The sequence below is a fragment of the Geotrypetes seraphini genome, chromosome 16 (assembly GCF_902459505.1).
Source record: "Geotrypetes seraphini chromosome 16, aGeoSer1.1, whole genome shotgun sequence".
Lineage (NCBI taxonomy): Eukaryota > Metazoa > Chordata > Amphibia > Gymnophiona > Dermophiidae > Geotrypetes > Geotrypetes seraphini.
The window spans coordinates 16986228-17006013 of NC_047099.1; positions in this window are offsets into that span (position 1 = coordinate 16986228).

A 19786-nucleotide genomic window follows, 5' to 3' on the forward strand; every position below is an offset into this window, starting at 1 on the left:
CAATGATGGAATAAGATTTTTCTCTTTTTTATGTCTGGCATCCCGAAGGTTGCCTTGGTTGAATACAACAACTTCATTCTCATAATAAGTTTGCTGTTCTTCTACAATTCGATCTTTCTGCAGCTTTTGAATCTATCCATCATGAAATTCTTATTTTCCAACTTTCTGAGATTGGCATTAACTCCACAGTCTTAAGATTGGTTCTCGAAATTCTTACGCTCCCGCTCTTACACTGTTAACATGAATGGCACCTCATCCTCTCCTTGGAAACCGATTTGTGGAGTCCCACAGGGTTCACCTCTATCCCCTATTCTTTTCAACATCTATATGTCCTCCCTGAAACTCCTCCATCTATCCCCCTTGGAAACACTTTACACTTATGCTGATAACATCCTTATCCTCCTCGAAACCGACTCGAACCTCACCAACCTCTCTGAGAACATATCCTCATGTATAACGAACCTCCATTCCTGGGCCCTCACCGTACAAATGAAACTGAACGAGTTCAAAACAAAACTACTTTGGCTCGGCCCAAAATTAGATCAGCTACCCACCCTCATCCCACTGTCCTCTGGCACCACATTGCAGCTTGAGTTCTCTAGCAAAGTTCTGGGCATCATCATTGACTCTACACTATCCTTCAACAACTACCTCAACTCTTTGGAAAAAAATGCTTTTTCAGCCTTCACATGTTGAGGAAAGCGAGATCCTGCTTCCATTAACAACACTTTGCTTTCCTCGTACAATCCATCATCCTTTCCAGACTGGACTATTGTAACTCCATCTACTTAAGCCTAACAAAGAAATACCTTCAAAGACTTCAGCGGATTCAGAATACCGCGGCTAAACTAATCTTTGCAAAAAGTAAATTTGACCATGTCTCCCTGCTCCTGTCTAAGCTTCACTGGCTTCCAGTAATCTCTAGGGTTCACTTTAAATGCACTTGCCTAACTTTCAAGATCCTTCACGGCATCCTTCCTCCCCTTATCCCACTATCTTGGAATTCCTCAAATCCTAATATCACCAGATCCACTCAAAAATTCAAACTATCCTTCCCCTCATTAAAAGGCATATCCCATGCAGGAAAACTAGGGACATCCCTCTCCTTCAGAATCACAGAGCTCTGGAATAACCTTACTACCCCACTTCGGAATCTAACTTTTCCGAAAACATCTGAAAACTTGGCTATTCTCAAAAATGTAATACTTGCTCCTCTTTGTTATACTAAGTCCCTCTAAACATTCTCTATACTGTCCTGTAACCCTCATTGGAATTCCTTCTCTATACCAATTCCTGTAAACCGTGCCGAGCTCTACGATTGTGGAGATGATGCGGTATACAAACTTAAGGTTTAGTTTAGTTTAGAATACCAACTGCATGAAGCACACTATAATCATATAGATTCCTGCCATTTGGAATCCAATCCTGGGGTTCATCCCGCAGCAGCCAGTGGCAAAGTAGCGCCTCATTCTGTTCATTCAAGAGCTTGCAAAGGGAGAAATCAGCATTATCCTTAGGTGAATGGCCAAAATAACCTATGGGATTAATTTAGATACAGAAATAGGAAATTCAAGGGAAGGAGGCTCTGACTATCATGAATCAATGCTAATAGAGTTAAATTCTAGCATGTTTGGGACTAGAGAATGATACAGGGACAAATTTTTCCCGTCCCGTCCCTGTGAGTTCTTTTCTTGTCCCTGCCCTATTCCTGCAAGCTCCGTCCTCATCTGCACAAGCATCAAACACTTTAAAATCATAAGTGTTTGAGGCTTGTGAGGTTAAGGCAGAGCTTACAGAAATGGGATAGGGACAGTGTTGGTTGAGGTAAGAGTAGACATGGATGGGAAGCAAGCAGAAGAGGAGGTCCTTATTAGGATTTATTTACTGCCTTTTCAAGAAGTTCACTCAAGGCAGTATGCAAACATTTCAGTATTTAAGCCCGTTACATTAACGGGTGCTAGAGTAGATGTCTTTCTGTCTGGTTTTTTGTTTTTTTTCTTTGTCTCTCTCTCTCCTTGGACGCTGTCTGTCTGTCATTCTTTCTGTCTGTGTCTCTCCCTGGCCCCCCTGCCTGTATTTTTCTGTTGCGCCATGCAAGCCTGTCTCTCCATGGCCCCCTTCCTATGTCCTTAGTGCCCTCAGTGCCTCCTATGTCCTTAGTGCCCTTTCCTATGTCCTTAGTGCCCCCAGTGCCTCCTTCCCATGTCCTTAGTACCCCTTCCTACGTCCTTAGTGCCCCCAGTACCTCCTGTCTGTGTCCATAATGCTCCCAGTGCCTCCTTCCCATGTCCTTAATACCCCTTCCTACGTCCTTAGCGCCCTCAGTGCCTCCTTCCTATGTCCTTAGTGCCCCCAGTGGCTCCTTCTCATGTCCTTAGTACCCCTTCCTACGTCCTTTTAATTCTTTATTCATTTTATAATTTACATCAAGTGTACAGAGAAACATCAAAAATTTAACAAATACATCACTTGAATTTCTACAACTAACTTATGAAAAATAAAGTTTAACCTTATCCCTCCTATCAGAGTAATATGAAATAGTACAAATCATATAATATATGATATAACATCCCATTCATAACTAATCATAAATCATAAACAAAAACCCACCCACCCCATATCACCAACTATATTAAATAGGGAAAAGTGATAATCAATCAAGACAGTAGTTCATCAATGGCCCCCACACATCCTTAAATTTTTAAAAATACCCTTTTTGTACCGCTAACGCCCTTTCCATTTTGTATAAATGACACACTGAGTTCCACCAAAAACAATAGTTCAATCTCTTATAATCCTTCCAATTATATGTTATTTGTTGAATGGCAACTCCTGTTAATATCATTAAAAGTTTGTTATTATTGGAAGAAATTTGGCTCTTGGTTCTCATAGGCACTCCAAACAAAATTGTGTCATACGACAAAGCCACATGATTATCTAACATACAATTTATTTGGTCCCAAATTGACTGCCAAAAAGCTTTAATAAACAGTGAAATAATAAATGATCCAAAGTACCAGCATCTAAATGACAATGCCAACATCTATTAGACTTGGAGAAATCCAATTTTTGTAAACGAACAGGGGTCCAGAGTGCTCTATGAAACAGGAAAAACCACGTTTGCCTCATAGATGCCGACATTGTACATTTTATCCTCCAGGACCAAATACGTGGCCATTGAGATGCATTAATTTGATGCTTAATCTCAATGCTCCAAATATCTCTAAGTCCAGTCTTTGGTTTCTTATTCAAATAGCCAGATAATAATTTATACCACTGTGCGGCTGGTGACCCAGAAAGTCTGCCTGAAAGCATAAGAAATCTAAACTAAATTGATTATTAAGAGATTTCCATTCAGGGAACCCCACCTGAATAGCCTGCTTCAGCTGCAACCATTTATAACTTTGTTTTTTATCAAGACCAAAATTATGTTGCAACTGTGAAAAATCCAGCAGCTTACTAATAGATATAACATCATTTAAGGTTTTTATACCTACTTTAATCCAATCCTTCCAGACAATCTTAAAACCGCCTATTTGAATCCTGGAGTTTAGCCATATATTTTGATATGTAGATTTTTGAATTGGAAGAGGTGTTAAATTATTAATACATCGTAAAGTTTTCCATGTGACTATTAATATTCTATTATTTTTATGTATCCTAGGCATTTCAATACTGAGAAGATGACGAAGTCTAATGGGAAATATGAGCTGCCATTCCAACCATAACCAATCTGGTAGCTTATCCATGAGCTCTGGGAGGACCCGATACATACCCTGGCGCATAATATAGGATTGATGGTACCTATAAAAATTTGGAAAATATACCCTACCCTCCTCAATTGGCCTTTGCAAAGATACTAAGGCAATTCTTGCAATTTTACCCAGCCAAATAAATTTAGTAAGAATACTATTCAACTTTTTGTAAAAAGACCCCTAAAAAAAAAAAACTGGTATCATCCCCATTTGGTAACAAACAGGCAATATCATCATTTTAATGGTTTGGACTCTTCCCCACCAAGACAAATGTAAAGGATTCCATTGCTCACATAACTCTTGCTACTTTTTGCAATAAAAGTCTTTCATTCAATTTCATTGTCTCATCAAGTGTGTTCTTTAACCAAATTCCTAAATATTTATTCCTTCTTCCTTCCATATAAAAGGGAATGAATCAAATAAACCTCTAGTACAATGTACATTTAAAGGAAGAACTTCTGATTTAGACCAATTTATTTTATATCCCGAGAATTTTCCAAATTTCTCAATCAATTCAAGTAAACAAGGAATGGATGTTTCAGGATTTTTCAAATGAAGTAGTATATCATCCGCATAAGCAGATACATTATACTCCTTTCCAGACCTCAGAATACCCTGTATTCTCTTTGCTTGTTGTATAGCCAATAATAAGGGTTCAAGTACTATATCAAAAAGCAAAGGAGACAAGGGACAACCCTGTCTAACCCCCTTTGCAACCTAAAACATTCTGAAAAATTATTATTAATACTAGCTTTGTAGCCCGTTACATTAACGGGTGCTAGAATATATGTGTGTGTGTCTGTCTTTATTTTTTTCTCTCTCGGTCTCCTTATCCGCTTTCTGTATTTCTGTCTTTCTTTGTTTTGGCTATCCACCACCACCCCTTGCGTGCTCCCGCTGTCCATTCTCCCTTCCTTTTACCTCCCCTGTGTCCACCACCACCCCTTCACTGCTCCCCTTATCCAGAAGCAGGCTTTCTCCCTTTGTTTTACCTCCCCCCTGTCCATCAGCACCTCTTCCTGCTCCCCCTGTCCAGCAGTAGGCCTCCCTTCCTTTTTCCCCCTGTCCATCAGCACCTCTTCCTACTCCCCCTGTCCAGCAGTAGGCCTCCCTTCCTTTTTTCCCCCATTCATCAGCATCTCTTCCTGCTCCCCCTGTCCAGCAGTAGGCCTCCCTTCCTTTTTTTCCCCCCTATCCATCAGCACCTCTTCCTGCTCCCCCTGTGCAGCAGTAGGCCTCCCTTCGTTTCCCCCCCCCCGTCCATCAGCACCTCTTCCTGCTCCCCCTGTCCAGCAGTAGGCCTCCCTTCCTTTTTTTCCTTCCTATCCATCAGCACCTCTTCCTGCTCCCCCTGTGCAGCAGTAGGCCTCCCTTCCTTTCCCCCCCCTGTCCATCAGCACCTCTTCCTGCTCCCCCTGTCCAGCAGTAGGCCTCCCTTCCTTTCCCCACCCCCCACCAGAGCAGAATCTCCCCTCTGGTCTATCCCTCCAACAGTCCAGCATCTCCCTTCTCTCTATCTCCCATCAATCCATCATCTCATCTCTGTCTCTTCCTGTCAGCCACTGCCGTTCGCCATGTGGTCGATCTGCTGCCGACAGACGGAGTCCAACTCCGGTGCGTCGCTTGCGCACAGCAGTGGGAGCAGCGCCACCAGCAGCAGCGCCACCATCGGGAGCCCTTCTCGAGGGGGCGGGACAGGCTGCTGAGGAGCTTCGGGGGCTGCTGAGACGGCAGAGACGGAGCGGCCGAGCTGAACTGGCACCCCCCCTCCCCGGTGCCAGCGCCTCTCTCCCTCTCAGCGGGCCAGGCCAGAAAAAGAGGAGACTGTTGTGTGGTGACATATAAGCGTGCATGCGCACTCTTGTGGCCACATTGTGACGGATCAGGGAACACGGCTTTAGAGTGCGCATGCGCGCTTACCATTTTATTATTATAGATATAGTCTAGCAACAGGAGAGCTATACAAGGTTTGAATTATTTGTATAAATTCCGAACCAATACCAAACCATTCCATGGCCTGATACAAGACGGATCATGCTGTATGGACATTTAAGTTAAGTTGCTTTCTTTGCACTTGGTTGTTCTTGTCAGAACCAAAATTAAGATATAAAAATAATAAGAAAAAAAGAAAATCAAAAATTTACTTTTATCTTTGGACTTTTACACAATTATATCACAACAGACTACATTTTAATCACCTTTCTACCTCAGAAGTTGGTGCAGTGATAGATTTGGTGAAAGACTCTATAGGGGCCAGTCCCCTGCTTTGAGAATTTCCGTTCCATCTATGGAATCTGAGCACCATCTTGGTCTAAAGGCATTAAAATATATTTTGTTCCATTTTTTTGTTTTTGTCTGATACATAAAGGACCATTCTACCCAATCAAAAGCCTTCTCCGCATCCAAGGATACAGAGAACGCCGGTGCCCTATGTCTTTTGTTAGATATAACATCTGAAAGGCCAGTCTAGTATTATCAGAAGAGTGTCTCTGAGCAACAAACCCTGTTTGGTGCATACCAACTATATAAGGAAGAGCCTTAGCCAAACGCATAGCCAAAAGTTTAGCTAATAATTTACCATCTACATTTTTCAAAGAAATAGGCCTGTAATTTGAAACCAACATGGGATCTTTATTTGGCTTTGGCAAAACAATAGTTAACGACTCTGCCATAGTACCTGAAATACAACCTTTATTTATCTGACTCTGATACAAATTTAATAAATAAGGTAATAAGATAATTTGGAATGACTTAAAAAACTCCACTGTAAAACCATCACCACCTGGAGCGGTCCCTACTCTAAGAGACTTCAATGCTGTTTGTAATTCTTTTAGTGATATCGGCTCTTCCATGCTTCTTTTTATATGATCAGGAACCTTTGGACCCTCAATTAGATTTAAAAATTCTAAACCATCTTTTTCCCTATCTAAATAAGGCTCAGAAGAATAAAGATCTTTGTAAAATTTTACAAACTTTTAAAATAGATCCAGTTTGCGAATGAGTATCTCCCTTTTCATCCTTAATTGCATTTATTTTTGTCTTCCTCTTTTTTGCTTTGAGATAATTTGCCAAGAAACTTCCCGCCTTATTTGAACTACCATAATACAAGGCTTTCTTACTAATTTAGAGGAAATCTCATTATATTTACATTTGGCTTTTAAAAGAGCTTGTAATGTAGAATAGTCCCACTTCTCAATCAATTTTGACTCCAAATTCTTAATTTCGAATTCCAAAATAGAAAATTGCTTTCTTAGTTATTTCTTAGTATATGCTGAAAATGAAATAATTTGTCCTCTCATGGTTGCCTTAAAAGCATCCCATAAGATATCTATAGAGATTTCCTCCGAACTATTAATTTGAAAATACTCATTAATTCTGCTTTGAAACTCTTCACAAAATTTTGGATCCGCAAGCAATGCATTATCAAATCTCCAAACAGGTCTGGAATTATCCTGTTCAACAAAGTTTAAGCTAATCCACACTCCGCCATGATCCGATAAAATTATTGGATCTATGGAAGCTTGTGTGACTTGTTGTATTAACTGATCAGTAACAAAAATATAATCTATTCTAGAAAAAGATTTGTGAACATGTGAACAAAATGAAAATTCTCGATCATTAAAATGAAATATACGCCAAATATCTTTCAAATTGCAAGATTGTACAAAATTATCTAAACCTAAAGACTTCATAATTTTACTAGGGTTTTTATCTATTAAAGGATCCATAGCAACATTAAAATCTCCTGCCACCACTAAATTAGTAGAAGCCAGTGGTAAAACTAATTGTTGCAGAGTTTTAAAGAATTCAATTTGGTTCGAGTTAGGTACATACACATTAAAAAGCACCACAGAAGTATTGCCCATGCTCATGTCTACATGAAACCATCTTCCCAAAGGATCAGCAGCTACCACCTTAAATACTGCAGTACATTTTTTATTAATTAGTATAGCAACTCCAGCTTTTTTCTTTATTGCAGGTGCAAAAAAACAATGCTTCACCCAATTACCCTCCAGCTTTTTAGATTCTTCCCCAGATAGGTGTGTCTCTTGTATGAAACAAACATCTACATTCTGCTGCTTAAGGTATAACAATGTCTTTTTTCTTTTAATCTTTGAGGATGTGGCCAAGTTCCAGAGGGAAGTGGCCGGTTGACAAGCAGAGGGTGACCCAGTTGAAGAGTTCCGCTTTGAAGGGGAGGGGGGCAGTTTTCATGATGGATGGAGGGCAGTTGTCTAGTAGGCAGTTGGATTTGGAATATTTTGAATATAGCTTGAGAAATAGGTTCCAGTCTGGGTTTTTGAAGTGAGACCAGGTCATGTCAGCCGGTGAGCCATCATTTTCTGTAGAAGGTGGATGGATATATGGGTGGGTGCTAGTTGGTGTGAGCGTTGTTTTCAAGTTGAGAATTTTGTTGTCTATACCCTCAATCTGTATTCTCCAATGTAATGTACCCTCCTGGAAATGTCCAGTTCTCTTCTTATGTAATCCGCTTTGAACCGCAAGGTACAAGCGGAATAAAAATCACTAATGTAATGTAATGTAATCGGATGGTTAAGGCCATTAACATTTAATGAAAGAATTTTAAAAGTCATTATAGTAAATCATTACAATATTCAAAAATATCCCACCAAATCAATATTATATAATCCTTTTCCCAAATCCAAAAAACAAAACTAAACCCCACCCCTTCCCCTAAACCCCTTCCAATATCCTCTATCCCTACCCCCTCTCACCCCTCCCTTAAAATAAATGCAAACTTTGGAAACGCACATTCTAGACCAAGTAAAAGATAAACTCCCCACAAGCTATATCCATAAGCATTCTAACCATTAGCCAAAATATCATAATATTAAAATGAAAGTCACATAATAATTTGAAATCCTTTATAGAGAACTACCTCTTCCCCCCCCTCTTTTCTCCCTCTTTTCATTAACTGTCTTTTCCCTTCTCATTGTTTTCATGAAAGAGAACAATAAAATTTAAATAATCAAACAAACACTTATAATGATACCTTTTCACATCCTACCTATTTTCTAGGATAAATTAAATCTCAAAAAGGTTCTTTTAACCTTTACAAACTAAGCAGCTAAACCCCATTTTACTTGACACATTCAGATAACTATCTAAATGTATAATGCAATCATTACTCTTAACTTATTCATTATTAAGAGGCAATAATCCTCTCAAAAACAAATCCATCCAAATCATAACAACTATATAAAGAGCCATCTTTAAAGACCTCCCTGACAGATCTATTTTGACATAAGTGTAACAGCAGAATAAAACTGTTCCAGAGTGCAGCTCCCCATAAAAATCCACGATAGACTTTCCATGAACAGCAAAGCTTCTATTATGGTGAACACTAATCCATCTCATAGTCCACATGTAGCATATCTCAGTATCAAAACTTTTCTTTCATCCATTAAATTTTGTCTGAAGATTTATAATAGTCACGACAAGCAGATTCAGACGTGTGGTTCCAAGCAGAGATCAGCCGTATCATACATGCATTCTCTCTGTTCATTTTACACACCACCTCAAATCTTCCATCTCAGATTGCAGGGCCAGTCCAGATTCTGGCGAAAATTTCTACTTCAGACCCACTGTTGATTTAATGGATTTTCCAAGTGCAATAACTCAATCCATGCTATGCAACAGCATTAAAACCAAGAGTTATAAGTGATATATAGCCACACTCCAAATCCCATCTTGTTTGCAGGTCCATGCTTATTCATGCCTGTTAAATTCTGTCATCACATTTCCTCAATATCAGTACATAATACACGCAATTTAAACCAATCTCTTTGTATAAACATCCGATATTGTTCACAGCGCCAAACTCCAAACAGGCAAGTCACCTCAACTGCAAGGCCAAAATAAAAATAACTAAGCACGTTATGTTATTCACAGCTCTTCATTTATATAGGAATCAAAGAACTGCACATATTTAAATATTCCAGCTGATGTGCATGTCCAATAGCTTAAACTTCTTTATAAGGAAAAGGTCTCTTGTGATATAACTTTTGTAGCCTTCCTTGCTATATTCCAAATGACCACGAGACAGATTTAGAATGTTGAGCATATTTCAAATCTAACTGCAGCAGTGCCAACCAGAAACTTATTAAATTTATAAGTTAAATAGTTCTTTAATCATTAAAAAAAAAACGGACATATTAAATTAAAGAAAGATATAGTCATCTAAAATCACTTCTATGTAGCCATAGGTGACTCGCATTGATCCAAAAATTATTTTAGCTTTGCTGCATCTTCAAAACTTAAAGTTTTATTTTTGTAAGTGACCCTCATAGTTGCCGGGTATACCAAGCCATATCTAGCTTCTAAAGCCCTAAGTTGCGGCCGCAGGTCCAACAGCTGTTTCCTTTTATGAGCCGTCACTCTAGCACAATCAGGAACAATATAGATCTTTGAGTCCTGACACTTAAAATTTTTGTTGTCTTTAGCCAGTCTAAGTATTTCAGACACCTGCTGGTAATGGAGCAACTTAAATATCAATGGACGCGGACCTTTTTGACTGTTTGTCACTCTCATTGGGATCCTGTGCGCCCTTTCTATTTCTAACGGAAATTTGCTTTGAATCGGCAGCACTTTTGGCAGGAAATTAATCAAAAAGGCAATCGGATCATTCTTTTCGATTCTCTCAGGTAATCCAAGCACTCTTAAATTGCTCCTTCTCTCACGATTAGATAGATCTTCCAGCTCTTTTTTTAATGACTCAGTTTCTTGACAATTTTCTTTATGCTGCACTATTTCTGCCTCACATTTTTCTACTCGCTTCTCTATATGTTCCACCTTCATATCAACTACTTGCAGTCTCCTTGTCAAACATTCTACTTCTTCTTTAACCTCTTTTATATTTTTTGCACTTTCTAAGACAATCTCTTTTATTTTCTGAATTTCCTTCATAAGATCCTTGTTCTCTATATCTTCCGAAGGTAACGGAACTGACAGCTGGGATGTCGATTCTAACTTTGACCGTTTAACACTTCCTGAACCATTACCCGCTAAAGAAGTTTTATTTTGTTTACCCGAAGCCATTTCTTAACACAGTACCGCACTTCCAAAGTGATTGTCAAAACTTTTTCCCAGCTTATAACCCAATAATTAGCTTGACTCGGCGGAGCTACTCAATCACCCAGCCATCTTTGTCCGCTCCAAAGCCACGCCCCTCGAGAATCAGAATTAATATTACTTAATATCTTGAGAAGCAATAAATTTAGATAACTGCTGTGGTTCAAAAAAAACATATCTGTTCTCTTTATAAATCATTACACATTTACAGGGGTACCTTAGAACAAAGGTCGCGCCCAACTGAACCACCTTAGGTCTCAGTATGAGAAATTGCTTCCTTCTCTTCTGTGTCGAACGAGAAACATCTGGATACATTCTTATTATATTTGACAAAAAGGGAACATCTTTATATTTGAAGAATAATTTTTACATCCAGTCCCTATCTGAATCGATAGCAAACTGTATTAATAATGTGACTGGAACCTGAGTCTCAGTTTCCGACCTCTCTAGGAAATTAGTCAAATTCAAACTATCTGCAGATAAATTCTTCTGATTAGGACTTTGAGACCTAGGTCTCACAGGTAAATAATATATTTTAGAGAGAGGTGGATGTGATGAATCAGGTACTTTCAATACTTCACTTAGGTAACGCTTAAATAATTTTGGGAAATTGATAATCTGCAAATTGCTTCTCCTAATAGAGTTTTCCATCATTTCTTGTTTGAAATGCAGGCTTGCACTTCCACTGTTTTTACTCTGGCATCACAATCATTTGATTTATTTTCCAGTACCAAAATTCTACTCTTCAAATCCAAATTTTCTGAAAGTATTGCAGAACAATTTTGAGAAAGTTGCTGAATCTAGTTTCCCAAAACCATCTGAAGGTCAGAAATAGCCTCCCAAATTGTTTCCATATTGAAAACTTTAGGTTTAGGTAAGGGCAAAAACTCAGTTCTGGTTGCCCCTGTTAAGACCAAAGTACTTGCGTTTGCTGCAGATATTCCTGTAACAACTTTTATCCGGTCCTCTTCTCCTCGCGGCTGCTCAGATGAAACTGCACTCTCTCCCTGCTTCCACTTGGCTTGCCAGGCAAGCAGGAAGGCGTCCTGATTATGGCTGCTCCTCTCCCGCTACCCCAGCTTCTGCTTTCGCCGCATTAGGTTGAACCGGAGGGCTTCGTTCTTCCGGAGAGAGACTGACACCCTCAAAGGAAGGGAGAGACGCCTCAGCCAGCACTTCCCCTCCAGCCAAGGTATTACCCTCCGAATACTGCTGCGTCCCATGGCTGTGCTGCACAAATTCATCCATCGGGCCGACTATAGGTAATCGCTCGCCCGGTCCCGGGTGCTTAGACTTTCTTTTAACCATTTCTGATTATGTAAGAGGCACTCTGTTGGCTACGATGTCAGCGTGCTGCTTCGAGCCGCCATCTTGTCAAGCTCCACCCCCCCTATTAATCAAAACTTACCATGTTGCAAATCCATATTCTGTGTTGCAGAAACTGGCACAATCGCTGTAAATCTTCCAACATCCGATGTCCCCGCCTGTGGCTCCTCTGAAGAAAGATACAGAAAGGTATTTCAGGCGACAGACATATATATGTAATTTACCATAAAAGATGCCATCCTCCCTAGATCCATGCTCACCTTCCTCAGAATTCACATTTGACCTTGGCTTCAGTTAACTTATTGCGGAGCTTGTTGTTTTCCAGCACCGTCTCTCATAGAAGCTTTTTTGTAATTTCCTCCATGGCCTTTGCAGGAGGATCTTTTGGATGCGTAGGGCCCACTTTCCTAATGCGTAAAAAAAGGATGGGGGTAGGAAAAGAAGAAAGCCACTGAATACTTTTGTACAAGCCTTATATCAAATACATTTACTACCTGTAAAATTATACACAGAATAATATCATCTACATAACATAACATAACTTTATTCTTGTATACCGCTAACAATCAAATGACTTCTAGGTGGTTTACACTGAAGATGAACTGGACAATCAGCGAAGTACAAAGTAATGAGAATAAAAGTACAACATATTATCTAAAGTATAGACAGTATAGAATTTTTGTTAGAAATAAAACTTCAATTAAGGACACTACTCTCCTGTGGGGAAATATCTTTCTTGTTCTTGTATCTTGGTTGTATCTGTTCTATCTGTTGATGAGTGCACATGTTTCTTTGAGCTGTTTGCCATTCTCAATAAAAATATTATTAAAAAAAAAAAAGAAATGAATTTATCAAATAGTACAGTCATAATCCCTTTTCGAAATGTGCTGTAAGATTGCATGGTTCCGCTAATATAGTTGCCCAACCAAGACTGTTGTTTACTTGCTTGGAATGCTAGCATCCTATCCAAATAAGACCTGTATCTACAGCCAAAGATCCTAGTATAGGTAAATAAGTTGCAATTCCTGGTTATTCTGGTAGGATTATATAGTACGAAATGATAGTATAATCTGTTTTTGTATGGTGCTTGTATATATGTGAGTTATAATGTTACAGCATTAGAGCACGTGCCATTGTGTTAATGTATGTTAATGTAGATGAAAAAATTAGATTTGGGTAAAGGGACAGATTATTTTTTTCTGGGTATCGATCTTAGAATTAAAGCTACATTAGCCAGTTGAGAAATTTTAAAAATATAATCTATAAAGACAGATAGAGAAATTACAATTAAATTAAGCTATTGAAGAGTTCAGGGAGTTAATTTACAGCATAGGCATGCACTTATCCCAATGAAAACAAGAAGGGCCTTTCTTCGTCCTCTTCTTCGACAGACCTGCGCCTCGACTTTCTCCTCATCGCTAGCACTTTGTTCTGTGATGGAAGAAAGCCTAGTATTACAGCTTGCTGCATGATGTTCTCACTTTCCACCCATAGACTGCCGATCTCACAGTATAACCCCCATCTGACAAGTGTTTGAACAGGTGACCACCTGGAAATATCAAGTAGTCTGGGCCAAGGCTTCCTAAACCTAACCTAGGAACCTCACAGCTAGTCAGCTTTTCAGGATATTCACAGTCAATTTACATACATTTTGCACCCAGCATATGTAAATTTATCTCATACATATTTATTACAATAATTAAATCAACTATTCTTTATTAAATCAATTTTTCTTTTAATTATTCCAATTATATAAGTGCCATAAACCATCCTATACTCATAAGAATTATAAATAGTACATACAATTTCATAAATATCATTTATAAATATTGCACATTTGGCGTCTTCAGGAGCTGTGCTTACAAGATCCACCATCCACAACGCTCTCTGGTAAAACTAACGACCTCATGCAGTAACCCAGGGTTCGACACAGTCCGGTATCAGCTGCATAGTTTGAATCTCCCGGTGAATGGTGTGTTTCCTGTTGATCATATGATACCGGACTTGTGTCGAACCCTGGGTTACTGCTTGAGGTCGTTAGTTTTACCGGAGAGCATTGTGAATGGTGGAACTTGTAAGCAAAGCTCCAGTCTTGTGTTAGGTTAGATGCTTTGTTTTCTGAAAGTTTGATCTCTTTAAGTGAAGGACAACTGGGCTGCACATTTTATTTTTTGATGAAATGAACAATCGGCCCTGTGTGCTAATATGAAGGATAATTAAGAAGAAAGAGGGGTAGCAGGTGTTGGAGATTGGTGATACCTGGTTGCAAGTAGAGCCCCTCTCTCCGATTCATTTCGATTGATGTAGATGAATTTTGAAGTGGAAGTTATTATTAATACAATGTGATTATAGTGCTTACAGCCCTACTTTTCAGGAATACTATACTCTGATATTGATGGATGAATGAATGCATGTGTGGATGGTGGTGAATGGTGTATATGTTAGTTAATGGAGGAAGGTTCACCAAATGTTCAATATTTATAAATGATATTTATGAAATTGTATGTACTATTTATAATTCTTATGAGTATAGGATGGTTTATGGCACTTATATAATTGGAATAATTAAAAGAAAAATTGATTTAATAAAGAATAGCTGATTTAATTATTGTAATATCCAATAGGCAGCTATTGAATTTAGTAGAACATCTCTAAGACATATATTTTTAGGTTAAATACATATTTATTATGGATATCGTGACAACCTAACTAGCAAGGAGGTACTCCAGGACTAGCTTGGGAAATAGAGCTGTAGGACAGTAGTTCTCAAATCTGTCACTGAGGAGCACTGGCCAGTCAGGATACCCACAATAAATATGCATGAGATCCATTTGCATGCAGTGGAGGCTATTGTATGCAAATGTATCTCCATGTAAATTCCTTGTGGGTATCCTAAAACCTGACTGGCTGGTGCTCCCTCAGATTAACCATGCCTCCTAACTGTATCCATGACAACCTGTTTATCTGTCTTGTCTGTTTAGATTGTAAGCTCTTTCGAGCAGGGACTGTCTTCTTTGTGACTCTGTATAGCACTGCGTACCTCTGGTAGCACTATAGAAATAATTAATAGTAGTAGTAATTTTTCCCATCCGCCCCAAAGGGATGACCCTACAGTGGAAGAATATGCAGACAAATCTGTACAGCAGCTGATGTGAGATATTATGCAGGACTACATATACTAAAGCTTTTGCATAAAACCAGCATGTGTACAGATCAGAGCTGTCTATAATGTGAAAGAGAGGTTAAGTATACTTACTGTCTAAATGACTCCAACAGGCTGGGAAGGTCATCCTCATCTTCCATTAGCATTGACTCAGCAGAATGTTCCAGAATTTCTAACAGCTGTAGGGAGATAAAAGACATGAAAATCAATTAGTATCTCCCCATGGACTAAAAGGGCTCAGTTCAGTTGCTATTCCATCCTACTGTCACTAGCTTGCACTCTCTCTCTCCCTTCAGCCCCCCTCAATCAGTGTCCATTTGCCTAGGGCAGGGTAGACAATTCCGGTCCTCGAGAGCCACATGTAGGTTAGGTTAGGTTTTCAGGATTTCCTCAATGAATATGTATGAGATGGATTTGCATGCACTGCCTCCTTGAGATGCAAATCTATCTCGTGCATATTCATTGTGGATATCCTGAAAACCTGACCTGCCTGTGGCTCTTGAGGACCGGAATTGCCTACCCCTGGCCTAGGGCTACTTCTTCTCTCAAACACATTCCAGATTCTGCCTGTGGAGACCCAGCTCAGGCAGTGAACCCATTCCTGCTCTTATTACAGCAATACAGGTTCATATGCAGAGCCACATTCCAAGGGTGATTTCATATGAGCTGCATTCCAGGAGTGACATCATTTCAGAAATGCAAATGAGCCCACATTCCAAGAGTGACATCACTACATCTTAGGGGCAGTTAACAGTTATGTTCTTAAAACAGATGCTCAAGGAAACTATTTTCAATGTGCTCATTTTAACCCTATTATACATAACGTTTTGTCAGCCACCATCCCCTCCTCCCACCTTGACCTAAACAGGAGAAAAAAAAATATCAGGCAGAAAAGACTAGAAACAAATTAATATGGGAAAACTGCTATTTCTGATATTGCCTGCATTCAGTCATTATTCCTGCAGAGGAAGTAAATAATCTTGAACTTCACTCCAGATAAGAAATGAAGCTCGGACTGGAACTTATTTATGTCATTTATAATATTTCTTCTTATTCTACTTTGTTTAATTTTCTGCTTCTTTTCTGTTATATTTTCTTTTCTTTTCAATTATTTTATTTTGAATTGCAACTTATGCATTTACTTATTTTACTAGATTCAATGTTCCAATATTCTGATGGGATTTTTTCCCCTTTCCCTTTATATTTTATTCAAATAATGTATTTTCCTAGGCACTTTAGATTGTGAGCTTGTTTGGGACAGTGAGAGAAGTTAATGTGCCTAGTGTTTTAGTTTTTGTAAACCGCTGAATACTTTTGTACAAGCGTTATATCAAATACAATAAATAAAAAAGTTCTGTGAGACCCTTTATTATTATTTTGGTTGCTCACACTTTGTTTTCAGTAGTAACTTAAGATGTAAATTAATCAGTGCTGGAGACCCAGCAATGTGTAAGAAATCGTTTTATAGTAAAGCACTCATAGATTGCAGCAAGAAATAATAGTTTTACAATATTAACAAGTCTAGCAGGATAAGTTTAGCATGAAATCCATAATGCAGGGTCTTACCAGCATGGCCACTACAAGCCTTTCATCTACTTTATCCAGTAAGGGGAACATTTTTTCAAGCTAAGCAAAAATCTATACCCCTAACTGAGAAGGCTTCTCAGTATAACCCTAACCTTAAAACCCCTCCTCTCCCCTTGTGAGGAACTACAGGTACAAAACTAATTTTCCCTGAACTGGGGGGAGAGGAATATCTTAAAGGAACTTGCTTAGAACAAAAAAACTGCTCACATCTCAAATAAGTGAAGAGAACATCTCAAAACCATATCTCGAAACAAATCAAAACATGTTGAAAACAAATAGAAAACAGGAAATTTGGCAAGTTGTTCCAGTTTCTCCATGATAGTTAACTGAAATCAACATGGAGAAACTGGAATAACTTGCCAAATTTCCAGATTTCAACATGTTTTGATCTAATATCGGGTATCTGGTTTAAATCTGTCATCATGAATGCTCCCAAACTCAAATAAGTGAAGAGAACATCTCAAAACCATATTTCGAAACAAATCAAAACATGTTGATTTCAGTTAACTATCATGGAGAAACTGGAACTTGCCAAATTTCCTGTTTTAAACTTCTTCTCAACATGTTTTGATTTGTTTCGAGATATGGTTTTGAGATGTTCTCTTCACTTATTTGAGTTTGGGAGCATTCACAATGACAGATTTAAATCAGGCACCCGATATTAGATCGAGGCTCTTGACTTGTTAATCAGCTGGAAATGCGCTGAATGTAAGTGATGTCAGAAGTCGCTTAAGTGGGAGCTGCTTCACCTGCGGCTATCTCTGCCACAGTGAGTGAGCAAAGCAGCATGCCGCAGTACGTTATGGGATTATTTGAATGTCCTTCTGCCTCAAGTTACATTCCCTGCCATTTTAAATTTTTTTTGTTTTTTTCCCAGGAGGGGAAAGGGAAGGAGGGGGAGGAAGTGTGGAAGGGGAAGGGAGGAGGGGTGGGACTTGTTTTTTAATTTTTTTTTGTTTCTTTTCCAGGAGGGGTAAGGGCAGGAGGGGGAGGAAGTGTTGAAGGGGAAGGGAGGAGGGGTGGGACTTGTTTTTTTAAATTTTTTTTCCAGGAGGGGGAGGAAGTGTTGAGGGGGAAAGGAGGAGGGGTGGGAAGAGGGTTCAGCTCCCTCGGTAACAGCGGGAGACATTCACAGGGTGGGCAGGGTGGGAGGGACACCACCAAGTATGTCCATGAAGGTCCGTAGTGCCCCTGTGATGTTACGGACCGTTCGGACCGCCTCCTGGGAGAGGTCATGAATTGTTCCCACACCCGCATTCAGGATTCCCATCACCGTATGAATGTCCTCCGCTGTTACTGAACTGGGCGAAGGATCTGTGTTGGTGGCAGCATGAGCCATATTAGTGGTCGCTGCAACAGGGGTGGTTGGTGGTGAGGGGTTGGTCCCACAATGTCGGATGGAGCGGCAGAGAGGGGTAGAACATGTGGGACAACGGGCGGGGCTTTGAATGGGGAGGGGGGTTGAAACATGGGATAGGGTGGGAGAGGAGGGGGATGCCAATATATCTGCAATGACAAAGACCATTATAAGCAGTTTGAAATTGAAAAGACAATTACATAGTCAAATATCTGAACACTTACCACTCTCCACAGAGGTTGCTGAATCGGTCCAGAATGGGGGATGAGGGAGGGCTGCGGGAGGGCTGAGGGTGGAAGGATGATTGGGGGGGGGGAATTTGAATGGTGAAACGGGGGGTAGGGTGTGGGGCATTTTCGGAGGGGGATCTTGGATGGGGGTGGAAGAGGGCGTCGGTGGGGGAAGTGGGAGGCACTGGGCGGAGGTAGAAGGGGGTTGGGAAGAGGGACGGGACTGGGCAGAGGTGGAAGGGGGTTGGGAAGTGGGGCATCTGCGGGGGATATTGAAGGGGCGGTCAGGGGTAGGGACAGCGGTAGCATCTTCCTCCTCCTCACTGTCATCTGAAGAAATAAATGCATGTAGTGTTAGAAGTATATGTATGGAATGAAGAACTGTTAATGCTTAAAAAAAATTATTAGTCAACAGAGATATTATGACTGCACACTTTACACCCCACCTATATGTTACTGTAGCATACCCAGGGTGTTATCCAGATTCCTCCTGACAGACCACACCCACGCAGGGTGATGGAGCCTAAGCTCCCTGGCTTTTTTTTTCAAATCCTCCACCTATTATACAATGGATAGAAATGAATGAGGCATGACATATATGGGATATGTTGAACATTATATTAAGGCAAGGGTAGGCAACTCCGGTCGGCGAGAGCCGTATTCCAGTCAGGTTGTCGGGATTTCCCCAATAAATATGCATTGAAAGCAGTGCATGCAAATAGATCTCACGCATATTCATTGTAGAAATCCCGACAACCCGACTGGAATACGGCTCTCGCCAACTGGAGTTCCCAACCCCTGTATTTAACTCAAGGAAGTAAAACATGGAGGGACACAATTATGAACTGCGCAATTTTCCAGCGGGTGGATGAAGATGCAGTGCGCGATTTTAATATGAACCGGAACGGAGTTCCCTACCCTTGTATTTAAATCAAAGAAGTAAAACATGGAGGGACACAATTATGAACTGCACAATTTTCCAGCGGGTGGATGATGATGCAGTGCGCAATTTCATGCAACAAACATGCATATTATAAATATATATAAATCGCGCATGTATTTAATAGGTACTTACTGAGCGCGGTGTCAAGGCACTGGCATTGAACAAGCGCTGGAGTTTCCTCCACACGCTGTCCATTTGTACAATGTTTCTGCGTTTCTCCTTAATGGGGAACAGTAACTTCGCATTTAGAGAGAAGTACTCAGTCAACCTGAGTACTTCTCTCTCTGAGAAGTTGGGCTTTTGCCCACGAACTGCTTCATCAGAAGCCATCTT